Consider the following 19,773-nt stretch of genomic DNA (forward strand, 5'->3'; position numbering starts at 1 on the left):
TTTTATAGAGCAGTATGAGCGCTCACTTTTCCCTCACTTGGGAACTTCTGTAGCGCAAACCAAATGGCGGACCTATCAAAATATAACTAGGGTAACACCCTGGGGTCAGCAACACTTTCGTAACAATGTCCGCTTGGCCATGGTTATCGAAGCCTTGGATTTGGGTCCCCGATACTACTGCGTCATGAGATCAAGGCATCTTGGGTTTTCTGAGCGGGTCTTCTTACTGGCATGTTTTCTTCCTCATGAGAAGATATGCCTTTACCCCGTTTTTGGCTTGCCTCTCAGAGGTCCTTTTGTTGGATCACCTCATACCGCTGAGATAGGTGCGGCAATAACCAGCAGAATCATTCCCATAGATGAGTTACCCTATACTTGTGCAGCTTGTGAGGACTGCTTTTGTGACCATATGATGGACGGGCTTATGGAAGTGTAAAGAGTTCTTCTATCTTTACTGTATAAGTTCCGTGAATGAATAAAGTTTAAATCTTGTTCTTATTTTGAATCTTGCTCTCTTTAAGACTTTTCTTGGTGGTTAATCTTGATTAAAAATTTTCTCTCTAAGTCTCATATTCGTGCATCTTGCGAAATTATCCCAAGTTGCGAGATGAGGACATCTCGCGTTTTTTAAGTGGGGTAGAATGTAAGATTCCTCCCCCAACCCCCTTTTTGATGTCTAGTATCTTTCCCTGTAATCAATCCCTCTTCAGAAATATAAAGACCTTGTTTCTAACTGTTTTAGCCTAGAGAGAGAAAATTATTCTAGAGAGAGAATATTCAGATTATGAATATTTTTGGATAGAAAAATAACTCATCTTATTAAAATAAGTTCCCCTGAAACAGAAATTCAAAAAGAATTTTTCAATGTATAATTAGAATTAATTGGAAATAGGTATAAAGAACCTTAGCCTAAGGGTCTAGATTTTCAGAAATCTTTAGACTATGGTCCAATTAAGGTTCCTATGGGCCAATAGCATCAATACATGTGTAGGGAGGAGATAAATCCAATTTGTAAAAGAAGATACCCAAAAATGAGTAAATGCTCACATAAGATGAAGAGTTGAAAATGTACAAGGTTTATTAGTAAATAAACACATATGTAAGGAAGGGGAGTTCTTTAAAGGAGGTGCATATTTCACATAAGATGAAGAGTTGAAAATGTACAAGGTTTATTAGTAAATAAACACATATGTAAGGATGGGGAGTTCTTTAAAGGAGGTGCATATTTCACATAAGATGAAGAGTTGAAAATGTACAAGGTTTATTAGTAAATAAACACATATGTAAGGAAGGGGAGTTCTTTAAAGGAGGTGCATATTTCACATAAGATGAAGAGTTGAAAATGTACAAGGTTTATTAGTAAAAAAAAACTATGAGCAATAAAATTTTGACACATATGTAAGGAAGGGGAATTCTTTAAAGGAGGTGCATATTTCACATGCTTGAATGAGTTTTAAACTCAAAAATAATGTGATATTTTTATCTCTCATCCCTCTTGAACCAAACCAAATCAAAATGGAACCAAACCGAATCAAAAAGTAACCAAACTAGGTCCAAATCTAGTCCAAATTCAACCAAACTGACTTGGAAAATTCTAAAATCAGTTTGTTTGGTTAGGAGCTCAAATTTTCCTATAAATAGAAGCCTCCCCTTGTTGAAAAATATATAATGTCTTATGCATTGTTACTCTACTCCACCTAAGCCAAAATATAGTCTCTTATGCTTTGTTACTCTACTCCACCTAAGCCAAATTAGATAGAGTCTTATGCTTTGTTACTCTACTCCACCTAAGCTAAAATATATAGTGCCTTATGCCTTGTTACTCTACTCTACCTAAGCCAAGAACTGTGAATTCTTTAATAATTCACTAGTTTTTGATACTTCTCTCTTTCTTCAATCCCCATTGGTGGCTCCATCAACATACTAAACCAATTGATTGGTTGGGGGCCTCTACCGTGAATAAAGAATCAAGCAAATCATAAGGTAAGTATATTGAATTTTGATCTTTTCTATGATTTCTCAATGATTCTCTCTTCTCAACCCCTCTCAAGCTTGAGAAGTTTAATTGGTATGGTTTTTTTAAATGCTATTGAAGTTAATTGGTGAATAGTAGTGAAGAGTTACATAATTTAATAAATGCTATAGAAGTTAATTTCCACTTATATTTAAATTCTAATGGTTTTCATAATTTCTCTCTCTCACTCAAGAAATGGTCATACTCATGACCCATTCTCAATCCAAATGAAGCTTTTCATAAAGCTTTTCCTTAATCCAAGATTAAGCTATACTTGAGGCCAAATTAATGGCTTTTTGTTATGCTTTTAGTTTATGCACATTGATGATTCAATCCATTATGGATTGATGATCCAATTAGAGACCATTCTAATTGTTTTCTTAATGATCCAATTAGAGACCATTATGGATTGATGACCCAATTAGAGACCATTCTAATTGTTTTCTTAATGATCCAATTAGAGACCATTATGGATTGATGATCCAATTAGAGACCATTATGGATTGATGATCCAATTAGAGACCATTCTAATTATTTCTTTAATAATGAGCTTTATCCCTTAGAAAAAAAAATTGAGATTTATCAGTCATAGTAGCGGAGCTATGGCAAAATTTTTATAGAAATCACGCATAAAATAAATTCATTCAAAGCATAAAAAGAGGACTTCCTACCATATCCTAGGAACTATCATCCTAGATTAATTAAAAGAATATTATTATGCATGGAGATATGGATGTTTGCATGTAGATGTAGAGGTATGGATGTGAGTGTGAATGTGGAGGTGGATGTATGCATGTAGATGTAGATGTATAGATGTAGATGTAGATGTGGAGGTGGGTGGATGCATGTAGATGTAGATGTATAGGTGTAGGTGAGAATGGAGATGTGGATGTATACATGTAGATGTAGATGTATAGATGTAGATGTGAATAGAGATGTGAATGTATACATGTAGATGTAGATGTATAGATGTAGATGTGGATGTGGAGGTGGGTGGATGCATGAAGATGTAGATGTATAGATGTAGATGAGAATGGAGATGTGGATGTATATATGTAGATGTAGATGTATAGATGTAGATGTGAATAGAGATATGGATGTATACATGTAGATGTAGATGTATAGATGTAGATGGGAATGGAGATGTGGATGTATACGTAGATGTAGATGTATAGATGTAGATGTGAATGGAGATGTGGATGTATGCATGTAGATGTAGGTGTATAGACGTAGATGTGGATGTAGAGGTGGATGTATGCATGTAGATGTAGATGTATAGATGTGGATGTGAATGTGGAGTGGATGTATGCATGTAGATGTAGATGTATGGAGGTGAATGAGAATGTGGATGTGGATGTATGCATAGGGATGTAGATGTGAATGCACGCATATAGTTGTGGATGTATGGATGTGAAGATACGATTGTGATGTGAGGGAATCTGAAGTGATGAGATGGAAATGAGGTGATGGGATGAGTATACATATAAATGGAATATGGATTAAGTAATGTAGATTGAGGAGGGATAATGTGGAAAAATGAAAGTTAAAATAGAAATTGTATTGTAAACTGTTTGTAAATGCTGTTTGTAAATGATTGTTTTATGTCAAGAATGCTGGGGGGAGCATTTTGACCGTCTTGTGATTAAGGTCGTGATGAGAAAGTTGCAACTGCTGACGGGGAGTCAATGAAGGACGTCTCGCGTAGCAAGGTCGGCCGAGGTCTTGACCAGCCTCGGTGCGATTAAAATGGTGAGCTTCCGGTACGGTGGATGAGGGGCCAAGGAAGCGGCCTATGCGTGAAGCGCTAGGTTACCTGCGAAGGATCCTAGAGGGTGCTGACCATACGGTGCTCGGGCTCTGGGTTGCCTAGGATACCCACGCGTGCGTCGAGGAAGATATTGGAATAGAGTTGGAGTTGTTTTCTGAAATCGAGCATGGATCTGGTTGATTGACCTTGCTGGTCTTCAATGGATGAGTCCATGGCTCCTTATATGGATCTGTTGGTTGATCTTGCTGATCTTCAACGAGAGTCCATCTTGTTAAGTGATTATATTGCCAAGTATTATGGGCTAGGAACTATCAAAACGGCTCCTGAGCGTTCTAGTTGCCAATGATGCCATAGATACTCTGATGAAGGAATGATGGAAAATTAAGAATCAATTGGATAAATTGGAAGATGGTGATCAATGATACTATGGTTTTATTAAAGGACTGTTTTAAACTGGTTGAATCTGGTTGAAAAAGGTAATTTCATATTGGGTGTGTGAGTGGTGTGACTAGTTTTATTTTGCATGAACATCCGGCTAGGGGGCCTTGGAACTCTTTTCCTTGGTACCCGGGACAAAACCTAACCAAATTTTTAATTGGATCCCATCACTACAGTGGTTGGGCGGTTGGCTAACCCATGGGATTGGATGGGGTTAGGCTGGACTGATGGATCCGTAAATCGAGACTCAAACTTTTGTTTTTACGATAGAAAAAAAAAATCCCGGACAGAAACTGTTCTATGGATAGGAATCAACGGCTGTGCCTCTTGAATGGGGAAAAAAGCGTTGATCCCAATGATCCAAGTGCAAGTTTCTTCCTTGAACTGACTAAGTATCTTATAGATGTAATCGGATCATCTCGATCAGAAATGATCTTGACTACGTTAGAGTAAAAAGTTATCCTGGTGGAATCGCCCGTGCTTTCCGGTAGAGGAAGTTTTTCTGGGTTCGGTTTTGGAACAACCGACGGATTAGTCTCTTATCCGGATATCCGTGGGCGAGGCCCCGAGTGTGGGACCCCTGTCCCGCGCGAGAAGCGCTACTTCCGCTGCCAGTACCCTGAATCCGTTGCTCGGTGGGAACAGGGATCTTACATTCAGATTGCATGGCCTACCATGAAGAATAGTAAGTGATCGAGACCCCAAATTCACGTCAAGATTCTGGACTGCATTTTTTGAAGCACTAGGAACTTTCTTGGATCTCAGCACACCTTACCACCCCGAGACCGATGGTCAAACTGAAAGGGTGAACCAAGTAATCAAAGATATACTTCGGTCCTGCTATGGCAGGGAACCCAAGAGAAGTGGCTAAGTTATCTGCACCTAGTCGAGTTTGTCTACAATGCTTCTTATCACCGAAGTATTGGGATGAGCCCTTTCAAAGCTCTGTATGGACAAGATTGCTTAACTCGATTAACTTGGTCTGACCCATTGATTAGGGTTGAGATGTCGAGACAGATGCTTGTATGACATGGAGCAGCAGATGCAGTCCATTCGCAAAGATATAAAAGCTGCCCAAGATAGACAGAAACACTATGCAGATAAGAAGAGGATAAACAGAAAATTCAAAGAAGCAGATATGGTCTTCATTCGTGTACGTCCCAAAAGAAGTTCTCTATCTCTTGGGAAGTACAAGCAGTTATCCCCCAGATATTGTGGGCCATATCTGATTCACAAAGAAAGAAGGTGACTTAGCCTACCAGCTTCTTGTGCGCCTCCTCATCTCAAAGTACATAATGTATTTCATGTCAGCCTTTTTAAAAAGTATATACCAAGTCCGAATTATGTGCTTGATGATGAAATCTTAACTTCTTCAACCCAAGGGCACATGGAACTCTAACTTGAAGAAATCCTTGATATTCGAGAAAAGGTTCTCAAGAATAGAATTCTGAGAGACTAAATGGAAGTTCTATCCTTTTGAAGATGCCACCTAGGAGAAAGAAGCCAAACTGTTGCAGGATTACCCCTAGTTTGCGAGATGAGGACATCTCGCGTTTTTCAAGTGGGAGAGAATATAAGATTCCTACCCAGCCCCTCAAGATGTCCAGTATTTTTTCCCTGTAATCAATCCCATCTTCAGAATAATAAAAGATCTTGTTTTTACCTATTTTGGCTTAGAGAGAGAAAATATTATAGAGAGAGGTTATTCAGATTTTAGATATTTTTGAATAAAAAAATCTCTTATTATTAAAATAAATTTTCCTAAATCATAAGTTCAAAAATATTTTCAGAAGGTGCATTAAAAATAAATTATAATCTATTCAAAAGGCCTTATCCTAAGGGTCCAAATTTTTTGAAAATTTTAAACTAAGGTTCTGAGGGGCCAATCACATTAATCCAAATGTAGGGAGGAGATAAATTTAAGAAATAAAGAAAATCTCCCCAAAATGAGTAAATACTCACATAAGATGAAGAGTGGACTAAGGACCAAAGGAAATACTAAGAAAATGAATTTTTGACACCTTAGAGTGGGGATTCCCCCTCATGAAGGAGGTGCCTATTTCACATGTGTGGTGGAGTTTTAAAGTCTCAAATATTGAGATATTTTATCTCTCCTCTCTCCTAATTCAAGTCTAGTTCCAAAAAGTAAGCTAAACTGACCCAAAAATGGTAAAAATTTGAAAAATTCTAGAATTAGTTTGCTTGGTTAGAAGCTCACTTTTTCCTATAAATAGAAGCCCCCCCCTTTGTAGAAGCTTAATAGTGTTTTATGCACTGTTACTCTACTCCACCACCCGAGAGCCAAAAATAGTGAATTTATTGATAATTCGTTAGTTTTTGACCTTTTTCTCTTCAAAAGAATTGGTGGCCACTCTTGTTGCAAACAAGAGTAGATCCCTCAAACCATCAAGCCAAAGGAAAGCTCACAGAAATTCATGTAAGCTAGAACTCCTACTTTTTCTTTATTCCTTTTAATGGTTTTCTAATTTTAGTTTTTCTTAAAATGAAAAAAATGATGTTATGCCTTGTTGGAAAGGCTTTCCCCCTCTCTTCATTCTTAAATTCAGCCTTTCTTTATCCTACACAGGTAATCAAATTGTTAGAATTAAACTTTTCATATTGTTTCTCTTTTAAAAGTGGAATTTGATTAGTTTAGAATGCTTTAAACCATTTGGGATAATTTTTAAGTAACTTGACGATAGAAAAAATTTAAAAATGGTCAGCCATACAAAGAAGGCTATGGCAAAATTTTCTTAAATTTTGTGAAATAAGTTTTATCTTTTATTATTCAAAAAGAGTAATCCCCACCGTTTGTGTATTCTAAAAGTGTTATTTTCATTCTAGCCATAGAAAGATGCATATTGAATATTTTTAATATTATAAAAGAGTGATTTTCATTAGATTTAAATTCTATGCATAGAAAGATGCATATTAGATATTTTTAAAATTATAAAAGTGTGATTTTCGTTAGATTTAAATTCTATGCATAGAAAGATGCATATTGGAAGTAAATTTTTTTATTATAAAAAGTGTTACTTTCATCAATATTGATTTTTATGCATAAAAGAAATGTTTTATTATAAAAGTGTTACTTTCATCAATATTGAATTTTATGCATAAAATGATGCATAAAAGATATTTTTTAATTATAAAAGTGTTACTTTAATCAATATTGATTTTTCTACATAAAATGATGCATAAAAGAAATTTTTTTAATATAAAAGTGTTACTTTCATCATTATTGATTTTTATGCATAAAATGATGCACAAAAGTATTTTTTTAATTACAAAAGTGTTACTTTCATCAATATTGATTTTTATGCATAAAATGATGCATAAAAGAAATTCTTTTATTATAAAAGTGTTACTTTCATCAAAATTGTTTTTTAATACATAAATAGATACATAAAAGGATTTTCTTTTATATAAAAGTGTTATTTCTATAGAAGTTGGATTTTATGCATAAATAGATGCATACAGAATTTTTATATCAAAATAAGAGTTCTCTTTAATCCTATGTTTAAATCCCATGAATACTGGTAAATGAATAAGTAAATAATCTGTGAGAGAAAATTCTATTGTTTCATATTCTCTAGGATGGTAATGAGAAAATTCAGAAAAACTATCGAAGTCAAAATTTTAGATAAATGATTAATTTATTCCTCATAGGAATTCGTGATTAGTTTTAAGTTTAGTTAAGCAAAATACTCAATGAATAAAAAGTAGTAATTGAAATATAACCCTTCGAGAAAGATAGTTTAGGGAGAACCTCTCTAAACTCAAACCCTGCATCAGACTCTGACCAAGACATAACTCCTTCGTGAGTTTCAAGAAAAGACGATGTGACCAGTTCAGGAAAATTCACTCAAATCACCCACCGAATCTGAAATCAAGTTAAGACCCTTGATTTTGATCTCAGGATCAAGGTTACAGAATTCAGAAAATTCTGTTGGAATTTTAGACCTGCGATCTAGAAGTATTGGGATACGAATTTAAGGTATACCCATTGTATTCAAAAGAAAATCAAAAATGAAAACTTGCATAGAAACCCTGTTTTCTTAAAGGACTGTCTTACGCCAGAATGCTGGAGGGAGCATTTGGTATATGTGTTTTTCCAAGGGAAGTTCGGTTGCAACAGTTGGCGGGGAGTGTTCAAAGGACGGCTCACGTGGCTGGGTGTGGTGAAAAATGGTGTGCTTCTGGTACGATGGGCGACAGCTGACAAAGCGGTCCGTGAGTGAAGTGCCAGGATACCTAAGGAGGATCCTAGAGGGTTTTGACCAGGCGATGCACGGGCTCGCAGTGCTTAGGACACCCATGCATATGTCGTGGAAGATATATATATGTATGATGACGAGAAAATTATTGTAATCTATTACTGGATCTCTTTGCTGACATGCTGGTCTCAACGGAGAGTCTAGAGTGATATTGTTTTGTGAGAAAGAAATGAAATTTTGAGTTATGATATCTGCTACCAATAATTGTTTGTCAATGGATTGTTTTAAAAGTTAAAGTTTAAAGAGGAGTGTGTGCGTATCTATATTCTAAAGCAAAAGTTAAGAAAGGCATTCGATTATGGGTGGGTGAGTACTTGTCTGGTTCTACCAATTCTAGTGGTTGGGCGGTGGCTAACCCATGGGCCCGATGGGGTTAGGCTAGAATCAGTAGAGTTTTAATAATAAAATTGATTAATAGGAATACGTTTAGAACTCGATTAGTTAAATAAAAGCCTGAAGACTTCTCTAATAAATAGATCAACGGCTGTGCCTGATTCAATTAGGAAAAAAGCATTGATTCCTTCAAGTTAAGTCTGTAATAGTTTCCCTTCTATCTGATTTAATCAAATGAAGGTTAGTTCAGTATCTTGACCTCATTAGAAAAATTTGTTAAGAAAAAAAAATGGTGGAATCGTCCCCATTTTTGAGGCATGGGAAATTTTCCCGGTTTCGGTTTTCGAAATGACCACCTGTTTAGTCTCATGCCCGGACATTCGAGGGCGAGGGCCCGATTGAGAAACCCTGCCCCATGCAAGAGGAAGCTACTTCTGATGTGCTACCATCCGGGAATCCGGTGCGCAAAGGGGGCAATGGGATCTCACACCTACTGAGGCCCTACTTAAGCTAGGGAAAGGGAAGTCACTTGATTGGGATGGGATATGTGTGGAATTATTCATTGCCTTTTGGCCTTCATTAAAGGAACTAGTATGGAATATATGGAGAGAGGCATTCAATATTGGTATCCTCAATAAAGGTCTAAAGGAGGGAGTGGTGAAACTTATCCCTAAATAGGCTGCATGGAATAGGTTTAACCATTGGAGACCCATATCTTTACTAACTCTATGATTTTGTACAAAATTCCTGCTAAAGTCATTGCCTTGAGGATATCCCTTGTTCTCCAAGAGATTGTGTCTAGGAAACAGTATGGTTTCATTAAGGGTAGATCCATATATGATAACATATTTGCAGCTATGTTAGGGAGGGATGTGGCTCAAAAGACTGATCAGAAATGCATTCTGCTTCAACTTGATTTGGAGAAAGCATATGATAGGATCCATTGGTCTTTTGTGGCAAGGGTAATGGAGAAACTGGGCTTTTGATTTAAGATGGTTTCCTCTATTTATGTCATTACGCTTGGGGGACACTCTAAACTGCTTTAAAATGGAAGACTTGTGGGAGGGTTTGAGGTCAAGATGTCTGTGAGACATGGATGCCCTCTTGCCCCCTTGCTCTTTACTATTGCCTCTCATCCCCTCATTGCGGCCCTTGAAGATGCCTATGGAAAAGGGAGGGTGACTGGACCAAAGCTAAGAAGTGGTGAGGAATTGGTAATTCAATGTTTTGCTGATGAATCATTGCTCTTCCTGAGAGCAAAGAATGATAGTTTGAGGCAGCCATGATCCATTATATGGGAATTTGCTAAAGCTTATTCGTCCAGATGCAACATTCATAAATCCAAGATCATTAGTGTGACTGAAGACAATGACTTTGACCTAGAAAGATGGGGATGTGAGGTAATTAGGAGAGGTCAAATAATTGGACACCTAGGAATTCCTTTTGGAGTGGAGGTGAAAAACAAACAGCTAAGTGATTGGGCCCTAGAGAGATTCATCCAGAAGCTGAAGATAGGGTGACCATTTGTAATGTTGTTTTAAATGCCTACATCATGTTCCAATGCCTAGTGCTTAACTTTGGTAAAAGTCAAGAAAATTATGGGGCCTGTAAGAGACTTTCTATGGAGAAATAGGAGTAGTAACATGAGAGTGGTAGCTTCGCTTTCCTAGGACAAATTGGGCATGCCAAAGAGTGAAAGAGGCATTGGTATCCTACATCTACCTTTAGGCAAAATATGGACTCTCATTTTTTTCCCTTAAGGATTTCCACACCTTTTCTCTCTAGAAAAATGGGCTCATGGTGAATTTTTTGCAAATCAAATCAAAAGGCGGATATTGCACATTTGGAATCTACTCATTGAGACCTTTCCAATGATATATAACATGATGGGAAATTTTGATTATTCAAGAAGTTCCCAAATTGGTGATGATCACCCTATCTACACTTTTGTGGCTTTTATTGAGAACCCCATGGGAACTAGACCAGTTGTGAAAATCTGGTTAACTGGAGAGGTCTTGGAGAAGCAATCACTACAAAATCAAGATACATTGTTTATAGTGATTGCACCAATACTCACGTTGGAAAAAGTGTTGCTACAAAAATGTCGGTAACATCGTCTAAATGTCTTCTATACAAACATAGGTAGTAACATCTAAAATGTTGTCCATATACATGTTGTTACCATCGTCAAAAATAGCGTGGCAAACTACATCGTTAAAATCACTAGTCCCCACATTCATTCTGACATGTATATGAACTCAAATAATGACAGACGCAGGTGTCTTTTGACGCTTATACCAATTAAAATACCAATAGATACATGTATATATATATATTTTAAGCATTATGGTGCATACAAGTACAATTCTATACCTATATACACCATTATGCTAAAATTTGAAGATTTTGTTGCATTCAAGTGAAATTTTACACACTTAAAGAATCACCACAAATAAAGATACATTGATGTACAAAATCAAGTTTCATTGCTTGATGTCAACCACAATGAGACATTGATCCAAATTGTATGATATGACTACTTATATAATAAATGTTTATACAAGAAAGTTATCGCATATGCAAGTGACCTATACATGCCCAAAAGGGGTGAAAAAAAGGATTTGTACAATTCCAAAACCAAAAAGATCTATACAATTTGAAAACTATGCTAGCTAAAGTAGGTGTGTAATCTACGAACTAGCCTCAACGGGGAGGGTTATGTACTGCTCTCTGCAAAAACAATGCAATACCCACAAATTAGCATATACAAACTTACCAAAAACCTCAAATTGGCATATGGCATGACATACTTACCGAAACCATACTTGTCCAATCTATATTTTCATTGTCATGCTCAATGCACTCAAGAAAGGCATAAGTTCCATGCTTGAATGCATAACACTCTTCCAACTTGGTAGCCTGGTGTCCAACCACCCTCTACTGCTGCATAGATGAAAACAAAACATATATAAAAACATACATTTATACACTAGTTAACATACAAACGAGAGGCTACAGAAAGCATGGATTCTTACAAAATACTCATAAGATGAGTCCCATCCACCGCTCCTGAGGTGCGAGTTCCCCATGCTCTCTAGTTGCTTTGCCGCTGCTCCCTCTTGCTGAGTATCATCAGGGGTTTTCAGCGTGCTTCCTCACCTCCTCATCCCATCTCTCTTGGTCAATGAAGCAAGGCTTTTCTCCCCCTCACCTCCTCATCCCATCTCTCTTGGTCAATGAACCAAGGCTTTTCTCCCCCCATTTTCACTGCTTGGGTGACATCAAAACTCTTGTGTTTCATACAATCTCTCGTGAGATTGCAAATCCACTTGTTAGGTACTTTCCTTGCTACTTGAGGCAGGCTTGAACTCACTCTTGAGTTGATTAAAAATTCTTGTTTTCTTCTCGGATGGAAGGTGGAGGAGTTTGGTTAAAGTTTCATGGGAAAATACTATTTTACATAGTTCCCTGACACGACTCTGCATCTCCTGACCATCATCAAGAACGACCTTCTCTTCCCACACAGTGTAAAGATGTTGATCTGCATTAGGGAGAGGTCTATTACCAAAACGTTGACTAGATCGACACGATGAGATGGGGGTGTTGGCCACACTCTGTATGGGTGGATGCTCTTGGAGGGGTTAATGCATCCATGGCACTACCGCCACCACAACCACCACCACCACCCCTACGATGCGTACCATGATTGTGGTTGGAGGAACGGCCTGAGGGTGGGGGGGTTGAGTAGGGGATGGTACGGGTGTAGGTGTGACTGTGGTCGTGGTTGACGATGGGCCTGCACTCGGGCTCACCATGGGTAAAATAGGCTCTAGCCATGGCTGCTTGCTCGGGGGTGGCTAGTGCAATGAAAGTCAAAATTGGTCAGAGCTCATGACACGTGGAGTGAGAAGATGTAGGGGAGAGGATAGGTTAAGCTCTTGCAAGAACACACACACTCACAAAAACCCTAGAAGAGAACACACAAGTTGAGAGGCTGAAAATTCTTCTTCTTGCTCACACAAGAAAAGAGGTCTACAAAGAAGATAAAATGATTAACACACATAATAGAGTATATACAAGTGGTCCATAATGTGAATATTCTAAGAGGAGTGGGTAGATGTGGACTAGTCAGTGTAGTCCAGCTGTATAATCTCTGTCTCAAAGATATGTCAATGCCATCTACCAAACCTGCCAATGATATAAATGTCGAACAATCATGCAAGTGCCTCGTGAGTGTTAGCTCACATTGAGCTTGACATCTCAAAACTCCCCCTAAAGATCAACTCCAGCTTATGAACTCCAAGCCTATCTCAAAATCTACAGAGTTTCTTAGCTCCCAAGGCCTTTGTGAAGTTGTAGCAACCTGATCATGTGTGTTGATGTAGGCCAAGTTGATGTTGCCTGCCAAGACTCTCTCTCTGATGAAGTGGTAATGCACCTCAATGTGTTTTGTTCGTGCATGAAAAACTGGATTCCTAGCCAACTATATATTTCTAAGATTGTCACCATATATGACAATCTTTCTCTCCACATGCAACCCCAAATCAGTAGTAGCTTATGTAACCAAGATACCTCACACGCTGTCACTGCAGCTCCTCTGTACTTGACAAGGCAACTGTGGGATGCGTCTTGCTGCTCCATGTCAAAGCAGCACTCCCCAATGAAAGCATAAATCCACTGGTAGATCTCCTGTCAAAGATTCTACTTACCCAATCTTCATCCGTGTACCCATATAGCTCCAATGGTACACCTACTACATAAAATAATGCATAATCGACAGTGGACCTCAAATACCGAAGCGTGTGTTGTACATTGCCAAGATGTGGTTTGCATGAAACCTGCATAAATTAGCTCTCTAAGCCAACAGTGTAGCTCAAATCTAGCCATCTGATCATGACATAGATCAAACTCCCCACAATCTTCCTGTACATAGGGGGATCCTCCAACATATAACCTACATCTGCACTAAGCTTGCCATTTTGATCTAATGGCAACGATATTGACTTACAATCAGCCATCCCATACTTGGACATGTCCAATTCATACTGTCTCTATGACAGCCAAATACCCTTAGGTGTGCGAATGACCTCAATTCCTAAAAAGAAGCACACATCTCCCAAATCCTTTATCTCAAACTTCCTTTTGAGAAGACTTTTCACATGCTCAATCGCTTCCAAGTTGTCACCCCCAATAATAAGATCATCCAAATATATGGTGATGATCACAATACCCTTATCACTCTTTCACACATACAAAGAGTGATCTGTATCTGCCATATGAAAACCAATAGTGACAAGATACTCAGCAATCTTGTCATGCCATGCTCGTGGATCTTGCTTCAGTCCATACAAGGCCTTACGAAGCTTACACACGTACTCTAGGTGACTTGTATCCTCAAAACCTAGTGGTTGATCCATATACACATCTTCTTGCAAGTCACCATGCAAAAATGCATTTTTGACATCCATCTGATGTAAAACCATCCTTTAGCTACAGCCACCGCAATCACAACTCTCACAATCACCATCTTGGCAACTGGGGCAAATGTTTCCTCATAATCAATCCCATATGTCTGCGCATATCCTTTGGCTACAAATCTAACCTTGTACTTGCTTATGCTACCATCAATGTTATATTTCACCTTATACACCCACTTACACTCAATAGCTTTCTTGCCTTAAGGCAATGGCACCAAACCCTAAGTCTCATTTCCATACAATGCATCCATCTCCTCATCCATAGCTTTCTCCCAAATCACATTTCCAATAGCCTCATGAAAACATGTGGGTTCTACAGCGTATACACAACTTTTGCCATATATGCATAGTGATGTGCCAGATAACCATCATAGGTAAACCTTTGCACATGATTTTTGACTCTTCTAGATCTTCGTAACTTTGCATTCATGGCTTCCATAGCCTTCTTCACACGAGGTGTCCTCATTGTTGGAATCCCAAGCTCCTCATCAAGGCTCATCTCCGAGCCACTAGAATCTCTATCAACAAGAGAATGCCCTGCAAAAAGGTCACGCATACCAAGGGGTTCAACCACTTTCTCTTTGCCTTTATGTGATGTACCAGCCATTTTTTAAGGACTAGTATTATGACGCAGCCTGCCACTCCATGGTCTTTCAATAAAACCGCTGGATGAGGACTCTCCTAATCCACTCAATGACTGTGATTGCTGACTTGCATTCTGTGCAACCACATTTCCACTTACATCAGCCCCAACAACATCCTTTTCAGCAGTATACTAGCTACTCATCTCATCAAATACAACATCCTTGCTTACCCTCAATTCACGTGTACCAGCATTATAATATCTATATCCCTTTTGCTCAAGGGAATATCCAATAAACACACATTTTTTTGCTTTTGGATCTAGCTTGGTACGTAACTCATCTGGCACATGCACATATGCAATATATCCAAAAACTTTCAAGTGAGACAAATCAGGTTTCTTGCCCAGTAAACTCCTCCGGTGTTACATCATGTATAGATGTAGTAGGGTGGTCCTGTTCATAATATAAACTATTGTAGACACAGCCTTATCCCAATAGCTATGTGCAATGTTCTTCTCAGCCCCATCAATGCTCGTGCTATCTCTGGAATGTGTCTATTTTTTTGCTCAACAACTCCATTTTGCTACGGAGTGTATCTACATGTAAATTATCTCTGAATGCCATTCTTTTGTAAGAATTTAGAGAACTCATTAGAGAAGTATTCTCCCCCTCCATCTGACCTTAGGTACTTCACATGCTTTCCTGTCTATTTTTGAGCCATGATTATGAAATTCTAAAAATGAGTGAACACTTCACTCTTCTCCTTCATAAAGTACACCCACACTTTCCTCGTGTGGTCAATGAATGTTACATAGTACCTGCAACCACCCATAGACATAGTTTTTGCAAGACCCCAAACATTTGAATGCACAACATCTAGTACATTCCTACTCACATTTTTGTCATGTGGAAATACATGTTTTGTTTACTTTCCAAATTGACATGCTTCACAAAATTTATGCATACCTTCAACTTTAAACTTAGACAGCCCTGTCACAATTTTTTTAGTCTGCATAGACTTCATTCTTTGCACATTGACATGCCCAATTCTCTTGTGCCAAATGTCTGTATCTTCAACAACTCTTGAACCATTTGCAAACATTGAAACACTCACTTCACGCATATTTACATTCAATGTAAACATTCTGCCCACTCTGTTGCCTTTTGCAACCAACCTGCATTTATCTTTAAAGTCTTCTACATAACAGCCACCATAAGGGTTCAACTGAACATGCAAACCCTGCTCAATCATCTGGCCAACATAATCCAGATTCTTTGTAATGTTCAGAACATGAAGTACATCTGCAAAGTACTTTACCTTACCATCCTGCATAGACAATGGCACGTCCCCAACATGGGCAATTGGATGAGCAGTGTCATCTCCAGTTTCAACAAAACCTAGTCTTTCAAGACTCTTCATTTTCTTCAACCACTCACCATGACTTGTCATGTGGTTTGAAGCACCTAAATCAACATACCACACATCATCCTTACATGATGCTACATCATTTCCGAACACACCATTAACCACATGTTGCATAACAAAAAACCTCTCATTATCATTATTTCTTCTAGAGGATGCATAGTTGTTTTGCTGCACTTTCCCATTTCGTATATCACTCTTTTTCTTATATCAATCTATTTGCACATGCCTAGACTTACCACAATAAAAATAGCCTCGTGTAGCATTATGCTCCCTTTGCCAATTACCACGACCTTGTTGACTCCTCCTGTCTCTAAAGTGGCCTCTTCCACCTGTATGTTGTTGTTGTCAATCCTGGGAATGTTGCTGCTGCTGCTGCTGACCATAATTTTGATTACCTGTTTGGCCACCACCTTGGCCACATCCACGACCTCTACCTCATCCTCTACCTGCACTTATGTAGAAGTCCTGTTGCTCTGAACTGTTTCTGCTTTGTGAAGACTGTTGATCTTCACCGAGGTTCTTCTCTTTAATGATCAGCATTGACACCAAATCTGTGAAGTTGGGAATGTTTTCCCGAGTCTAAATAGATATCTTGAACGCCTTGTATTGTGGCCCGAGACCATGGAGACACACTTTCACCTTATCATCATCATCAACAGAAACACCAATTGATGCAAGGGATTCCACAATTCCCTTGATCTACAAAGCATAATCATTCATAGACATATTCTTCTTTTCCACAGTATGAAACTCATTCTTCTATTGAATTTTTCGTGCCTTGGTGTTGGTTTCATACAGCTTCACCAAGATGTCCCATGCCTCCCTAGATGACTTGGCATCCTGTATATGCCCAATCATAGTGTCCTGTATACTGATAGAAAGATAATACATGACTTTCCTTGCTCCTTGATTCCAATCCTTGAACACTTTTATATCTACACAGTAGTTAGATTAATCTCCACTATCTTTGGTGCCTCTTCATGTTCACCTTCAATGTAGTCCTAGTAACCTTTTCCCATTATGAAATTTATCAATCTAAACCTCTAAGCATGGAATTTGTTCTTGTTAAGCTTCTCTGCTACAATCTGGTTTATTCCATCATTTGACATGTTTTCTGTAACACGAATTTACCAACAACAACACTCGTGCTTGACCTGCACAAATTATTATATTCTTACAGCGGTACTATACTGCACCCAAACTGTCACAACCAGTGACCTTACTTTGCATACATACACACAATGGCAACTTTGAGACCTCTTTGCAACATACAACACAGTGTCTGCATAATCAATTCCCCTTCCTATAGTTCCAAAAACAAAGTTCTATAGAGAATCGAAACTTATCCGCAATACTTGTGAATGTCTGCGAATTGAAAAATGGAGGTCCAAAATCACCCAAAATGCGTTTTTGGCTAGGAAAAAATTATCCAAAGGACAAAAGGACAATATAGTTGCCCTGCAGCTCTCCTCTCTACAAAGAAAGCTCCTCAATTGGAATGCATTTGTCGGGCTCCCGAAGAGCTCCCGACAACAAGGGTGTAGTAGCCAGCACAAAGAGGAAAGAGTAGATGAAGCTCTTACCCTTGTACCTCTTCCTGTGCTTCTCTTGCTTTGCTACTCAGCCCTTAGCATGAACCAAGCTCTGATACAATGAAAAGATGTAGGGGAGAAGAGAGCTTGAGCTCTTGCAAGCACACACACACTCACAAAAACCCTAGAAGAGAACACACAAGTTGAGAGGCTAAAAATCCTTCTTCTTCTTCACACAACAAAAGAGGTGTACAAAGAAGATAAAGTGACTAACACACATAATAGAGTATATACAAGTGGTCCATAATGTGAACACGCTAAGAGGAGTGGGTAGATGTGGACTAGTCAGTGTAGTCCAGTTGTAGAATCTCTGACAAAGATATGTCAGTGCCAGCTACCAAACCTGCCAGTGATATAAATGTCGAACGGTCATGCAGACGCCTCATGAGTGTGAGCTCATGTTGAGCTTAACATCTCAACATGGAGTAAGTGAGACGATTGGTTGGGGGATAGTAGGTGTTGATCTGCATATGTGCATGGATATGGTTATGTAGGTGGATATGCAAGTTAGGAGCAAGATCATATGAACATGTGACATGCAACAAATATAATTTTAAAAAAATGAATAAGACCAGAGGGCTTACCTCTAAGATTAGTTGTCAAAGTTCATGCATCACAAAAACATAAAACCCAAATTAATCAGCTACATTTTAAAAGCACAAAATCAAAATAATACGAAGAGATAAAGGAGAGAAAAAGGGGCTTACCTCTGAGAGATTAGGGATAGATAGTAGAGATATACAACCTACAAAAAGAAAGCTTAAAAAAAAGATTAGAACACTATGCAAGTGTAAGAAAACATGAAAGCAAGAAAGATGGTGGTGTAGGAGAGTGCAGAGATGTAGGAGAGAGAGAGAGAGAGAGAGAGAGGACAACCAAAAGGTCATCGAGAGGAAGGGGGGTTTAAGATATGAAACCTCCAAAAAAAAACCCAAAAAAAAGAGTTCGGACATTAAATCTGTAAGAAATCGTGAAGGAACCAAGATGCTAGTGTAAGAGAGTGTAGGGATGTAGGAGAGAGACAGAGAGAAGACATGCAAATAGGGGGGGTGGGAGATTAACTTATCGTGCACAAAAGAAGAGAACCGAAAATGAGAAAAATAGAGTTCGTGTTCGGCTACGTAATTTTTTCCACTGTTGTCAGAATATAAGTCAGTGTGATCGTCAATAAAAGCATCCCTAAAAACGTTTATACAATTGTCGGTATATTAGTCCGAACGTGTGTCCAGAATATTATCGACACCCTTAAAAATGTTAGTTATGATGAGTTTTACGACATACTTTCCAACAACAAAAGATATTATATTATAAAAATGTATACAAGCTTTGAAATTTCCCGCCTCGACACCTTTCCCATTAGAATTCAAACTTTGGCCGACGAGACTATGGCCTAATATATAAAGATCCATTCCTCCCTTCGCAAAAAACATAAATTCACAATCATGGATGGTGTGAACACTACAAACACGTCAGGACACCCGAATGTAGAGGGGAAATGCTTGTGCCGTTGCAATCTGTGCATTGCAATCTGTGCAAGTACCAAATCTCTTGATGATGAAGAATTTGCAATGACCATGTAAAGAAAAATGGTATATTTCCAGTTGAGCACCTAAATGAATTACTTGGTGTTGTGAAAGTGTTTCCTTAAAATGAGCAATAGATTGATTACTTGGACCTTAAACCCGAGCAGAGTACTAGACAGATAACGACACAAGTAAGTACTAGTCATCCTTATGTTGAAGAAGAAACTATGGTGGACTCTCTGATATATTCGGAGCAAGACATGGATGACATGATAGACGCCCTATATGACACAAGGGATATTGAGCGAGAAATAACACAGGAGATGGGAGGTGTCCATCGA

Source organism: Cibotium barometz, chromosome 11 (genome assembly GCF_041138505.1).
Source record: "Cibotium barometz isolate CiBa-2024 chromosome 11, ASM4113850v1, whole genome shotgun sequence".
NCBI classification, from domain to species: domain Eukaryota; kingdom Viridiplantae; phylum Streptophyta; class Polypodiopsida; order Cyatheales; family Cibotiaceae; genus Cibotium; species Cibotium barometz.